This window comes from Uloborus diversus, chromosome 5, assembly GCF_026930045.1.
Source record: "Uloborus diversus isolate 005 chromosome 5, Udiv.v.3.1, whole genome shotgun sequence".
NCBI lineage: Eukaryota > Metazoa > Arthropoda > Arachnida > Araneae > Uloboridae > Uloborus > Uloborus diversus.
Genome location: NC_072735.1, coordinates 134,036,057 through 134,049,350, shown reverse-complemented (window position 1 = coordinate 134,049,350; position 13,294 = coordinate 134,036,057). Strand labels below are relative to the sequence as shown.

The 13,294-nt window shown below is 33.4% G+C and overlaps 1 protein-coding gene across 10 annotated transcripts in view; it reads left to right on the top strand.

The window, feature by feature from the left end:
* Positions 1-13,294, top strand: part of LOC129222607 (ankyrin-3-like) — a 243,048-nt gene that overhangs the window by 163,816 nt on the left and 65,938 nt on the right. The gene's annotated exons all lie outside the window — the stretch shown is intronic.

Sequence of the window (13,294 nt, the reverse complement as noted above, 5' to 3'; positions counted from 1 at the left end):
AACCTGTAAAGAGAAAAAAAAAGAAAGAATAAACAAAAGAATAGAAACTAAATGAAGATAACACAATTTTTAAATAAATCAGCAGTACAAATGAGTTTAAAAAAAATTAAAAAATGGGGGAATTAAAACTACACCACTGTTTCACATGACTACATGATAACATAAAAATTCCTTCTGAAAAACACATGACTGCAAAATGAAAGGCTTACTTTTCTATCAGCTGTACCATGACAAGAAGCTAAAAAAGCACATTTTGGAATGGAATTAAATTGTTCCATTCCAAATTTATTGTGCATTTTTTTAATTATTGTGCATTGTACGGGTGCAACATTTTCAAACATATTTTTGTTTTTCCCCCCGGAATTTTAACTTCGGCTTTTAACTGTGATATACTACTGTTTTGTTGCTTGAGAATATGAAACGTATTGTAAAGGGTTTCATGCTCATGTGATAAATCTATGTCTAATCCATCTACTTGCATCACTGTAAAAGCACTTATTTGTGTGAGGCTTTAATTTTCGTGAGCCCGTTACAACCGTAAAAATTCAAGCCTTGCAAAATACTTGAACATATAATTTACTTTCAGTTCTCTTCATATTAAATTCGCGAAATTTTTGTCTCGCAAAGCAACTGATTTTTCCATTTTGTGAAATTTGCAGCTCATGAACCAGTATTCGCAAGTTTCTGCCAAGGTGGTTAAAACCATTAGTAGAAACCAGTCAAAACCGGCATAGCAAAATCCCCTTTCTGCCTTATTTGAGGCAGGAACTCGAAGAAACTCAAAAAATGATATAAAAATAATTTCTGCCGTATAATAGGAAATGCTCTTGAAAAATAATTAAATGTTAACCTAAGTGCAATTTATGACAATATTATCACCATTCAAAAGAGATAGGATTTTATTAAGTCTAGCAGTACTAACAGGTGTTATAATCCAGGAACAAACAAGATTAGTGAGACTTTCATTCATTGCCCATTTATTTAAACTGTTCCATTATGTTGTAGTTGGGGTAGTTATAATAACTTGACTACAAAAATTCCTTTCAGTTAATGAGGCTACTTTGTTTAGCAAAGCTATAATAAGTACAAAATCTACATCAATATTGGCAAGTAAAATTCTCTCCCTTTCTTCTTCAGCACACGATAATTTCAGTCCCCAGTGCTTTGGATGAAGCATATAATTTAGCACATGATAATGTATTGTTAAGTCTGTTTGTCATACCATTTTCTTAAGCACCAATAAGATTCTCCTCTTTCGATAGATTAATCCAAATGTTACAAGCATATGTAATTGAACAATTCACTTTCTGAACTACATCAAGGCCAATAGCAATGGAACTTACTTAAAATGCATTTACATTTTTTAGTTTGCTTAAACAAATATGATTAAGTAATTATTAAAACTATTAAAGACATTTTTAGTTTTTGCCAGTTTCTGCGGTTTTTTACTGGTTATAACCAGTTTCTGCCACTGGCAGGGCAAAAACCAGTTTCTGCCGGCAGAAAGTCAACCCTGCGTGAAACTAATTACCTTTATGGTATTAAAGCACATAACAATAATCTAGATTAAAGAAGAAAAAAAAAGAAGGAATCTATGAGGACTGTTAATGGTTATATGTTGCTCAATCCATTTGCACAAATGAGATATTTTTTCTCATAAATTTGCACTTTATTTCTGGCATTTTTCTTTGACTGTTAATTTCTATATCTATATAAATAAAACAAAGAATATGTGGGTATATGTGTGTATGTTTCCTATACAAATCCACAGTTTTCGTCGGATCTGGACCAAATTTGGCAGTGAGGTACTTGGGCACCCGAGGAGGAACGTAGGAGGGTTTTCGAACGCCAAAAAAGAACCGAACCATTCAAATTTTAGTTTTAAAACCCGAAAATGGCAATAAACGACTCTTTCTACCCGAAATAGTTATCCGATCAGTTCGAATTTGGCGCTATTCCAAAGCTCGCGAAAAATACCCATAGTATTCCCTCGCCTCCTTCGAATTTCAAAAAAAAAAAGACTAAAATCACCGAGAAAAAATTAAAAAGCATTGCTAGGCCTAATGGAACTCTATTTTCATATCTGAAAATTATCCTTTGTGCTTTTTCCCGACTGGGAGGAAATAAAATTTTGTTTTTGTTTTGAGGTAAAAACTTCTCCTTTTATTATTTGGTGATTTATCTTTTTTTCTCGAATCTCAGGTGTATTTATGGAGGGGCTGTTTTCTTTCTTTAAAAATGATTATTTTGACGTTAAATTTTGTAGTGTTTTTTTTTTCTCTAATTGAAGCCTGATCGTTGAACATGTGTCACTTGACATAATTTTTATTTCAAGGTAGACCTTGCAAAACCAGGCAATGCAGCTAGTATTCAAATAAAAGGAACTACAGTCAATTCGCGATAGCTAGATCTAAAGGGACAGATGAAAAACTTCGACTTATCGGAAGTTCGACTTGCCGCTAGTTTTGGTTTTCAGCTTTTCAATATTAAAAACCATTGAATATTTTAATAAGTACATATAATAGACAAAATTACGGAACTTAAAACTTTTTAAGCACAATATGCAGTTTAATCAAAAATATTGAGTAAAGGTGCACATCTTCAATCGTTTCAAACTCGGATTCATGAATTCAACCTCTTTAGAAGTTTCTCTTTTTCTTTTAATATCATTGTCAGAGTACTTGCTTAGACATCTTTAATAGTAAAGAAAACTCTGTCTCTCAGTAACTTATCAGCAAATGATCAAACTAAAGAATGAAGGGAAATGCGTCTTAACTTATGTCAGCCTTTGAATAAAGTCACAATCAGTTGTCTTGACAGCTTAAAAGCAAATTGGCAGTCTAGCAACATGTCAAAGTATAAACAGTACAGTACAACAAAAGAAAACAAGCTAACTCATTTCTGCACGTGTAATTCTTTTGTCGCACATTGGCTCAAAAAGTGCTCTTGCTTTATTGGTCTAATGTGCAGGACAACTTTTTACTTTTGCAAGCGAAGGTGAATTAATTTTTCTCTCATAGTCTCTTGTTTCTTTCTTTCTTTTTTTTTTTCGTTCTTTCAAAATAAATTTCAAGTCAGCTTTGAAAAAACTTCAAGTTACAGGAAGTTAACTTCGAGATATTGAGAATAGTTACCATGGAATTAAAGACAAATTGATCGGGAATTCATAAAAACTTGGAGTTTTAGTAATATTTGAGTTATTGGACTTCGAGTTATCGCGAATTGAATGTATCATGGTATGAAGTAATTAACTTAAAATAAAAAAAATGTACTGGACAAATAATGATTTGCGTGCATTTTTGCAAATGCCGCAACACATGCAAATAATTTTTTTTAAATACAAAAATACTTTTCAGATAGTTGATAATTCATATTATGTTATATATTGGTTTCTTATATTCAAATATATAAAAATTAAAAGCCAACATTTAGAATTCCTGGAATAAAGTGCAAATTTATTTGTGAAAAAATGTCTCATTTGTGCAAATGGATTAAACAACAGGCAACCCTTAACATTCCTCATACATTTTCTGGATTTATTATTTTTTTTAATACTAAATTATTGTTATGTTCTTTAATAATGAGAGTAGATGGATTTGACACAGATATATTAAGTGAGCATACAATCATGAAGGATATGTTTCATAGTCTCATTTCTTATCACTGCTGCCGTTTCTCTTCTTGAAAACAGGATTTGAATGTGTGTTTTAGAATGCTTCCTTTATAATATTTCATAATAAAGCTTAGAAATTCAGGAATTATTCTATATTTCACAAATAGTAAAAATAATCAGTATCCACCTATACCAGGGGTTCCCAAACTTTTCCACTCATTGCACATTTTGAAAAATTAAAAATTTCTAACAGTTGCCTAGTCAATCATTATGTGTATACATTAGACACTTGTCCCACCCCTTACCACAGTATTCGGCACACCTGGATGCTGTGGCACCCACTTTGGGAGCCCCTGAACTAAGCAAGTTATTTTTTACTTTAGATTTAGTATGTTTTTTACATGCCACAGGATAACTTAACCTCAAAATTGTTCGCTCATTTATGATTTATTATACAGATCCCTTTTATTTTTTACAAGTTATCTAGAAAAATTTTTCTTGTCATGTTTTAATACATCTTAATTTCTGAACATTGACACATCATAAATTTAATTGTAATGAAGTAAACTTTTTTTAAACTTAAAATGCAAATGTTGAATCAAGATATCTTAAAATTGAACTGTGAAATATTTTAGAATTATTATTAAAAATATTAAGTTGAAAATTGAACACACACACACCGTACCAAACTATAAAAACCAAGGATATTTCAAGCAAAGTTGTAACAGTTCTTGTAAAAATACTTCAGTTCAAATGATGGCATGATGCATATGATAACAGTAATAATAATAATGTATGCATTATAAAATTTAGGGAAATAGTTACTTTCTTCAAAGTTTAAATTTTTGATTAACACAGGCCGAGGAGTCAATCACCTTTCTCACCTTTAGTCACCTTTCGAAAATTTAGTTACTTTTAGTCACCTTTTGCAACTTTTGTCACCTTTCTCACCTTTTTTGAAATGCGTCTTAGGAATTTTTTTTTAAATAATTAAATCTTTGAAAAGTATCTGAATGGTTGCTTTAACAGTGAAATTAATTTAAAAAATAGCCTTAAATATGCCCCCCCCCCCAACCTTGTTGTTGTTTAAGAAAAATAGCTATGCTATCGGGAAATCGGGGAATTTTTTTATCGCTTGCAATTCCACCCTATGAGCAGAACCAGTCTTTCTATCCCGTCTACAGATGGACTTGCTCCTTATTTTCGGGAATGTATGTTAAAAGAAGCATGTTTATCCTATTATACTTTGAGCTCTGATGAAACTACCAATGTCAAAGACAAAAAGAACTGCAACGAACAACAAAATATTGGTCTGAAAGCCAATGTTGCATCACAACAAGGTATCTCAAAACTTTCTTCTTGGGCAAGGCAGTTGGTGAAATTTCGATTGAGAAGCTATCTGAAGCACTTACCCAGAGTAATTATCCATGAATAAATGTCTCATGCTTTCCTTTGGATGGTCCTTATGTTAATAAAAAGGTTTTTTGGTTGTTTGACACTATTATCCTTGAGACACGAGAAAAAAGCCTAATAAATATTGGTATACTTGCAGTATTCATACAATGCATGATGCGTATGTCAAAGCATTGCAGTATTTAGGTGAAGAAGCATCTGAACTTCTTCTTAGTACTTATAGCTATTTTGATGGTTGACCTTCCCGTTATGAGGACTTCGAAGAAGTGCAAGCTCAACTAAATATACCTCATCACAAGTTCCTGAAACACTCTTGGACCTGCAGCAAACAGACTTACTGGAACAGTGGGATGCTCTTCAGTATTATTTTTTTTAAACATGTGCCTTTGAAAAAGAATTCAGCTATGCAATGCAGGTCATATAAAGTTGTTGCAAATGTTTTAAAAAGACCTTCTATAAAAGCAGAGCTGCGTTTTATCTTTTCATCTGCTGATTTGTTTATACAGTTCACGAAACGCTTTCAATGCCAAGCGCCTATGATACACAAATTGTACCAAGAAATAAAGACCGTTGTTTAAACTTTTATGGCTCGAGTTATAAAAGCCTCTGTCATAAAGAAAGTTGATTTTTCAAACGTAAACACGGATAAACTGTTTGCAGTTGGTAGCAGACTACCTCTTGAAGATCTCGTTGTTAGTGGATAGGTGACAGATGATCTGTCAAAACTGAAAGAAAATGAAAAGGTTATGTTTTTAAGAGGTGTTAAAAAGTATTGTGTGACTGCATGCAAGTATGTAATAGAAAAAAGTTGCATATCAAACATAGTACAGTAAAAATAGGGGTCGAACCCAAACATCAAAAAAAAAAAAAAAAATGCTAAACCTGGTGCAAATTGTTTATTACCCTCCCAATAAGAACAGGTAAAAAGTCCCACCCCATTGTGCGTCGGGTTTTGGAATGGGGGGCATCTAAAAATTGCTGTTTTGGGTATTTTTCCAGAATTTTTAGAGTAAATTTAAAGTGAGAATATTATGTTATAATAAATTTAAAAGTTTCAAATTAAAGGTGTTTGACCCCCAAGAGGGATGACATAACCCACCAATGCTACAGAGCCCCCCTATTCCCGTAAAACGAAGCAGTACCCCGAACCCTCCCTCCATACATTTCATATGGAAACATAATTTTATGCTAAGTTAAAGTTAGAAATCAAGTGTGTCCATCCTCCAAGAGCGATGGTGTACCTCCTCTCAAAGCTACAGCACTCCCCCCCTCCACCAAATAAAATAAATCATCAACACCACCCCCTTCCGTTTTATTTCAAGTAGAAGTATTATTTCATGCAAATCTAAAAATGCATTAAATCAGGACTGTCCACCCCATAAGAACAGTAGCTCACCTCCCAAAACGAAATTATATACTAAAATATTATCCTTCCCCCACCCCCTCTGATGGTGCACATTTGATTAAATGACCAGAAAAATTACACTGAATTGTTTTTTGCTTTCAAATGATTTCTCCTAAGCTTGTAACAAAAAGTCTTCGTTATCAAGATGTTTTTTTGGAATCTAGATCCTCAGCAAAATCGTTATTGTTGCAGCTATATCTAACACAGGTTGTGTATATAATTGAGCACTTCAGTCCACTTTCAGTCTTTTCAAACATTCACTATATCCAATGAACCCCTCAAAGCAAGCACAAAATTTGAGATGCAGAAAGTCTTCTAAATCAGAAGGCTTGACTGTTGCAATAGGACGCAGATTATATTTCTGTGGTGCTTTCTTTGCACCCATCAAAAATGACACTAGCTTTCCCATACTTACAAGTGACCACTGTAAGTATTCCACTGCATTGCTGGCATATTTCCTTGAAGCTTACAGATCATTACCAAAAATATGATCAAGCAGGTATCTTCCATCTATTACATATGAGGCAGTGAGAAGCAAAGGGATGTAAGTGGCAAAATTAAAAATTTGTAGGTAACCAGTACAAATGGTTGGTGAACCTCTGCTCTATCTTGGGGCAAGAGATGGTACTAGTAGACCTGGTAGTTGCTTCTATACAGCATAATTTAGAAAAGAAAATCAATGAAAGTCTACCTAGAATCTTATCTTTAAAAGCGTTTTATTCAAAACTTCAAAATGTCCACTTACATCCCTTTGCTTCTCACTACCTCCTATATGACACCAGCTGTTCGTTCTGTGATGGTGGATGAACCTTTTGCTTCAGATAATAGCACTTTAACGATACAGGATTTCTTTCCTTCTGAAACCAGATTCATCGAATACTGATGGAGAATCAGCGCATAACTCGTAACCAGAAGTTTTTAGCAATTTGTTATTCCATCTTTACTGTTCATACCATTTGGTGTAAAAGATGGTTTGAGCTTACACATCTTTACCGATAGTAACTACTCTCGTAACAGATGTGTTCATACCATTTGGTGTAAAAGATGGTTTGGGCTTACACATCTTTACAGATAGTAACTACTCTCGTAACAGATGCTAAAGACATAACTGCTTACCTTCTTTACAAAGAAATGCCACACAATTGTTTGCCTTTCAATATCCTTTGATGTTACTACCCGAATGTTAAAGGTCTCATTGCAACTCACCTTATCAACAGCGAGCAATACCACTACCAAGTTGAGAGGGAAGAAACTTCTGGGGGCTTTAGAAACGGATTGTGATTTCCAAACTGAAAGACAAAAAGGTGTAAATATTTAGTATTCTATTGCTGTATTGCTCATTGCTCCCATCAAGACTTGTTCTATCGCTGAATCACTACAGGTTCTAGACCACCTGAATTTGTCACTGTGTTACACCGTTGGATAGCTGATGTTTTAGCTGATGTTTGATGTGATCAAATTTTTTTTATCGCATAATGTACTCAAAAGTTTCAGATAGTGTTGCAAGTATATGTCCGCATATTTAGCATAATTCACATAACCATCTGCGTAAAAGAGAAGGTAGCTTGGTGTTTGCAAATGAGAACCCCAACCGACTTAGAGGATGCAAAATTGTAGCATTGCCCGTCCCTCTATTGGCAATTTCGGTTTGTCCCCCTTTACGGTGATGGCAAAAGATGGTAGAAAAGTTGAAGTAAGTTAATCAAGAAGAAGTAGGGAAACTTTGGTCAATTTGGACTTTTTTTATGCTGCACAGGAATTTTGTTTTCCAGCGCTCTAAACAGTTTAATAACTCCAGTCACAAATAATTTGGTTACTGAGCTCGCTTAGATATTTTAGAATTATCATTCTGACATTACCATATTATTGTGCGGCATTTTGTACTTCGGAAAAGTTTAAATCAGAGAAATTTTTTCGTGAACTTCACTGCAATAGTTGATTTTAGAATGTAAATTCACGGTCCCCCCCTCCCCAAAAGCGATGGCGCACCCCTTAAGTGTGACGGAGTACCCATCCAGAATTAAAGCCCTCAAAAAAGGAAGAAATACCCCTTGAAAAAACTGCCTTAAAAATTCCAAAAGCTGCTCCATGGACCCCCCCCCCCCATCCCCCCCGCCTGTGCACCCCTGTTTATTAGAATTTTTTTCTTTGAGAGTTTATTATTTTACTATTATAGAGTGGTTTCTGCGAGGTTTGAGAATTTTTTTTAAGTAATAGAAATTATTTTTATTTAAATAGAGGATTATTTCGCCCCCCCCTTCCCCCCAAAACCCGACGCGCAAAGTGCTGGGACTTTTTACCCCTTCTTGCTGGAAAGGTAAGAAGTAATTTGCAACAGGTTTCACCTTTTTTTTTTTTTTTGATGTTTGGGTTTGGCCATTTATTGGCCTAATTTTACTGTACTAACAGGTTACTGAAAAGTTTCAAATTTTTGGATCCAAAAGAGAAAAGTAAATCTAGAAGCTGTAAGGATTTGATAAAGATTACCAAAATCATGCCTTTTAATGTTCCACTCGATAGGTTGCAAGATGAATGGAAACTTTTGCAGCTGGAAAAAGATGATGAAGCAACCAAAAACAAAACCATTGATATCTACTGGCAGCAGCACATTTCAAAAAAGGACTCAACTTCCAATGTTCTAAAGTATCCCAATGTTTCTAAGGTGATAAAAGCTTCACTTGCATTATCACATGGTATTGCTGACATTGAAAGACCATTTTCCATTTCAAAGCATCTTTTTGGTGAAAATAAGACAGCAAGGACTGAAAGATTTTTAAACAGCATACTTATAGTTAAAGACGCTGTAAAAGAATATCCTCATTTGCTTTCTTTACCAATTGGTCCAGAAATGATTAAATGTGCACAACAAGCACACGCAAATTACACAACATACATGGAGGAATGTAAAAGGAAAAAGGATTTGGAATTGAAACAGAAGCGAAAAGAAGAGCAAAAAAGAAAGGATTGTAAAGAAGAAACTAAGAAAATGGAAAAAAAATTAAAACATCTATTGAAAGTGAAACTGTAGAAATCTTTACAAAAAGCATATAGGCTATTTTGGTAAAAGTCAGTAAAAAGAGATAATCCTTTTCTGTTTTTTGAGTTCTTAACAAATTGCTTTTGGTCACCTTTTAGTTACTTTTTTGTCACCTTTTAGTCACCTTTGTTTTCAAATTTGTCACCTTTCTCACTTTTTTCAAAGGCCATCAGCAGTCCTCGGCCTGTTAACAGGGTTTTGGGCATTTCTGAAATGTTTTTTCCGAATATACTTATAAAAATTATATATTTTCTTGAGTGTTGGTTTAAAAGCTTTTACTTTCAAAAATTGTAAATGATGATCACTAATTCAAAAATTAGAGAAATAAGTTGAGATATAACTACAGTAGGGTGGTTCAAAAAAACCTTTTTTCAGCCAGAGTCCGGGACATCCCCTATTTTTTTAGACTTACTATTACGATTATGCTGTTAAAGTTTTAGCTTCTTATTCAAATTTTAAGACTGTGCTCAATGACTCCTTTATTTAATATTAGCTGTTGCTTAGAAACTGCCACAAATTTAGAAACATTTAATTTCCCAGCTGTTTTTTTTTGTAAATAATTATTTTATTGCAGTGTCTATGCAAATTACTAGTGTATATTGGAATATATAGCCATTGTTTTTTTAGTTCAATGTATTTTTTAACCCCTTCCCCATTCTTATGAAGTTTGGGCGAGGGGGTTTAGCACCCTCTTTCAGTTAAAATAGGAGGCTAAAATTCTTCCAGTATATTACTATCCATAAGTCTAAAAATATGAAGGGGTGTCATGTTATCTAGGAGAAACTTTTTCTTTTACATGTAATTTTGAACCACCCTAAGCAACAGGCATGAAAAAATTTCAAAAAAAGAGAAAAGCAGACGTTTTTTCCCCTTTCTTACTTTGAAAGTTATTGTTATCAATATTATCCATGCATTCAAAAGTGAAGAATAAAATTGAGGGAGCAAAAAAAAAGTTTTAAAAACTATTTTGTACCAATAAAAATAGAGAATCTCCTAAGTCTCAACCAAAGGTTACAGTGGTCCTTTATACCAGTTTTAGGAATTATCTCTAATGTGTAGATGTGTGAATTTTCAAGGTTTTTAAATTTGGAAATGTATGGGAGATATGCTTTGTTTGTTGAGACAAAAGTTCTTAAATTTTAATAACAAATCTAGTTTTCCTTTGATAACACAACACACATCAAATAATGAACTAAAAATGCTATATTTTTAGTTCTTTATTAGTTTAAAATGCTTATATAGTTTCAGTAACGTACAAAAGGAAACCAGGTTTAATGCTTTATGAAAATTTGAAAGTAACTGATACTTAAATATTTAATTAATAACTGGATAGCAATTGCATATTGCAAAGAGTTTGCATTTTCTTGTGCATCTTCCTGCTTATGTGTCCTGCTAATTGATTTTAAACTTCTTTTTGAACATACCTCATTTTCATGCCTGTAAGCTTATTTGAATTTTTATAGTGTTTGTTATTTTCTTAAAACTTTATTTTAGCATAAAATTTTTGGTGTTCAGTACAAATTTTAATTCAACAAACTACAGTTTTAGATTGCAAAATACAGCTTCTGTATGAATCTGCATGAATAGAGTATTGTTTAAGGTTTTATTAGTTCAAAATACACCAATTTATAAATAAATGAAATAATTAATTGACAATACAAATGGATAACATGAGGTAAACATCAATTTTTGTAGCTGTGTATAATACATGGTCCGATCCAAAAGTAATGAGCCTTCGTTCAAAAAGATTTATTGAGCTGATCAGGTCAGCTGAATAATAGTTTTAAAAATAGGCACCTCCTGCAACAATGTACTGCTGTAGGTGGCTTTTCCAAGACTCAAAGGTATCCCTGAAGTCCTGCAATGGCTGCCTTGACATGCGCTTGGATGTCCTCGATGGAGTCAAAACGTTTTCTCTTCAGCGCTAATTTTAATAGTGGAAAAAAGAAGTCAGAAAGCCGTAAGCCCAGACTGTAGAAAGGCTAGGGTATACCACGGAAGCATTGACTCGGACCTTCTTCAGTCAGAACTGTCGGCACAAGCTTTACACAGACTTTCCTGCATGTGCAACTTCTCCATAACAATGCGTTGCACCGTTGTCTCCAATAAGTCCAGGGCTTTTACTACTTGGTAGAGACTCAAACAACAGTCCGTGTTCAAAAATTCACACTCGTTGCAAATTCACATCAGTACGAGTCAAGGATGGGCGTCCAGACTGTTGTTTGTCAGTCACCACTTCCCAGCCTTACAAAAGGCCTCGTGCCACTTTTCTACTTACAAATGAGACAGACACTCTGTCTTAAACGCCTGTTGAAGCAATGCGCACGTTTGGGAAGGAAACCGGAAGCAAAATTTGATCTCTTTGCTTTGCTTTGACGAACTTTCCATATTGTCGTGTCACGCACCACCGTGTAGGGGTTACTGTTAAAGCTGATGGCACTGCTCCGAAAGCTGGGAGGCAGCTGACCTGCGTTGCACTGTAAAGTCAACAACCCCCACTACTGTTGCTGTCAAGCGGAACAAGCTGCATAATGTAAATGTGTCAGTATAATGTGAGGCTCATTACTTTTGGATCGGACCATGTAAAATCTTTCTTTTTCTTTTGAATCATTAAGTAGATTTTTTTTTGAAATTAGAAATAATGTGATCAGTTTTTTGAAACCTGTCTTTTTTTAGAACTTTTTTTTATAACCGTCTTTCTCTTTCAGTTAAATATCTAGTTTATTTTTTTTTAAATTAGAAATGATGAGATTAGTTTTTCCCTTAATCCATTATTTTTGCTGAATAATTCAACATCATGGTTTGTTGTATAGCTCTTGTTTGACAAGAGTCATAAATGATGATGTACTCATTAGGCATTGATAGGGATTTTTTGACAATTTAGGTGAAGGTCTGAGAAAAATGTAAATTTTAGACCCATTTTCCAGTTGAATGGAAGTACGTGGGAAAAGATAAATAAATGAAAAATACTGATCAAGATTCTTTTATTAGTTGATTCCAGTGAATTCAAACTCTTTAAAACTAAGAAATACACACTTTTGTGTAACAAAGTAAAAATATATGAATTAAAAAAGCACACAAGTTTGTAAAAACTAGAAGGCACGTGTTTTGGTGTTCAAAAGAACCATTTTTTTTTTAATTCTAAGAAATGAACTTTAAATGAAATTTCTCAAAGTTTTTGTCAAATGTCTACTGCAGCATGGCCCTCTCATGGAAAGCACTAGCGGTTCCACTGCATTGAGGTTTGACTGTAAAAGGGCCCAGACTGGAAAAAAAAAAAGTAAAGCTTTTATTCGTACTTCTATTTTCTAAGCTGGACAAAAATGGAAGAGGGCTAATTGCATGATCTAATAAGGGTATCCCAGAATGAAAGTGGTGCCCATGGTCTAAGAATTACACACTTTTGTGCAAAAAAGAAAAAAAAAATCAACAGTTTTTTTTCTTTGAACAAGAGCTCTAACCCTCTATGTCTAGCTCTATGTCTAGAATTTCCAATTTAAGGTTTTTTTTTTTTAATGTTTATATTTTTACTTCCTTGAAACTAGTTTAAATTAGATACAAGTTTGTTTAGAATAACTGTGCAAAAATCGTTTTTTTTTTCTTTTTTTAAAAAAATTGTTTGCTTGATATAATTTTTCATCTTTTGCTTTGAAGTTAAAATGAACATTTTCTGAACTAGTATTTATATAAAATGGTTTTTAAAAACTTTTGCTCTTTTAAAAAATAATTATGAAAATCATAAGGCAACTTAAACTGATTGCAAAAGTCCTGGCAATTATTTTGTTGATAAAGGTTGAAGTCATGAGAAAAATTCAATTCATTGAAA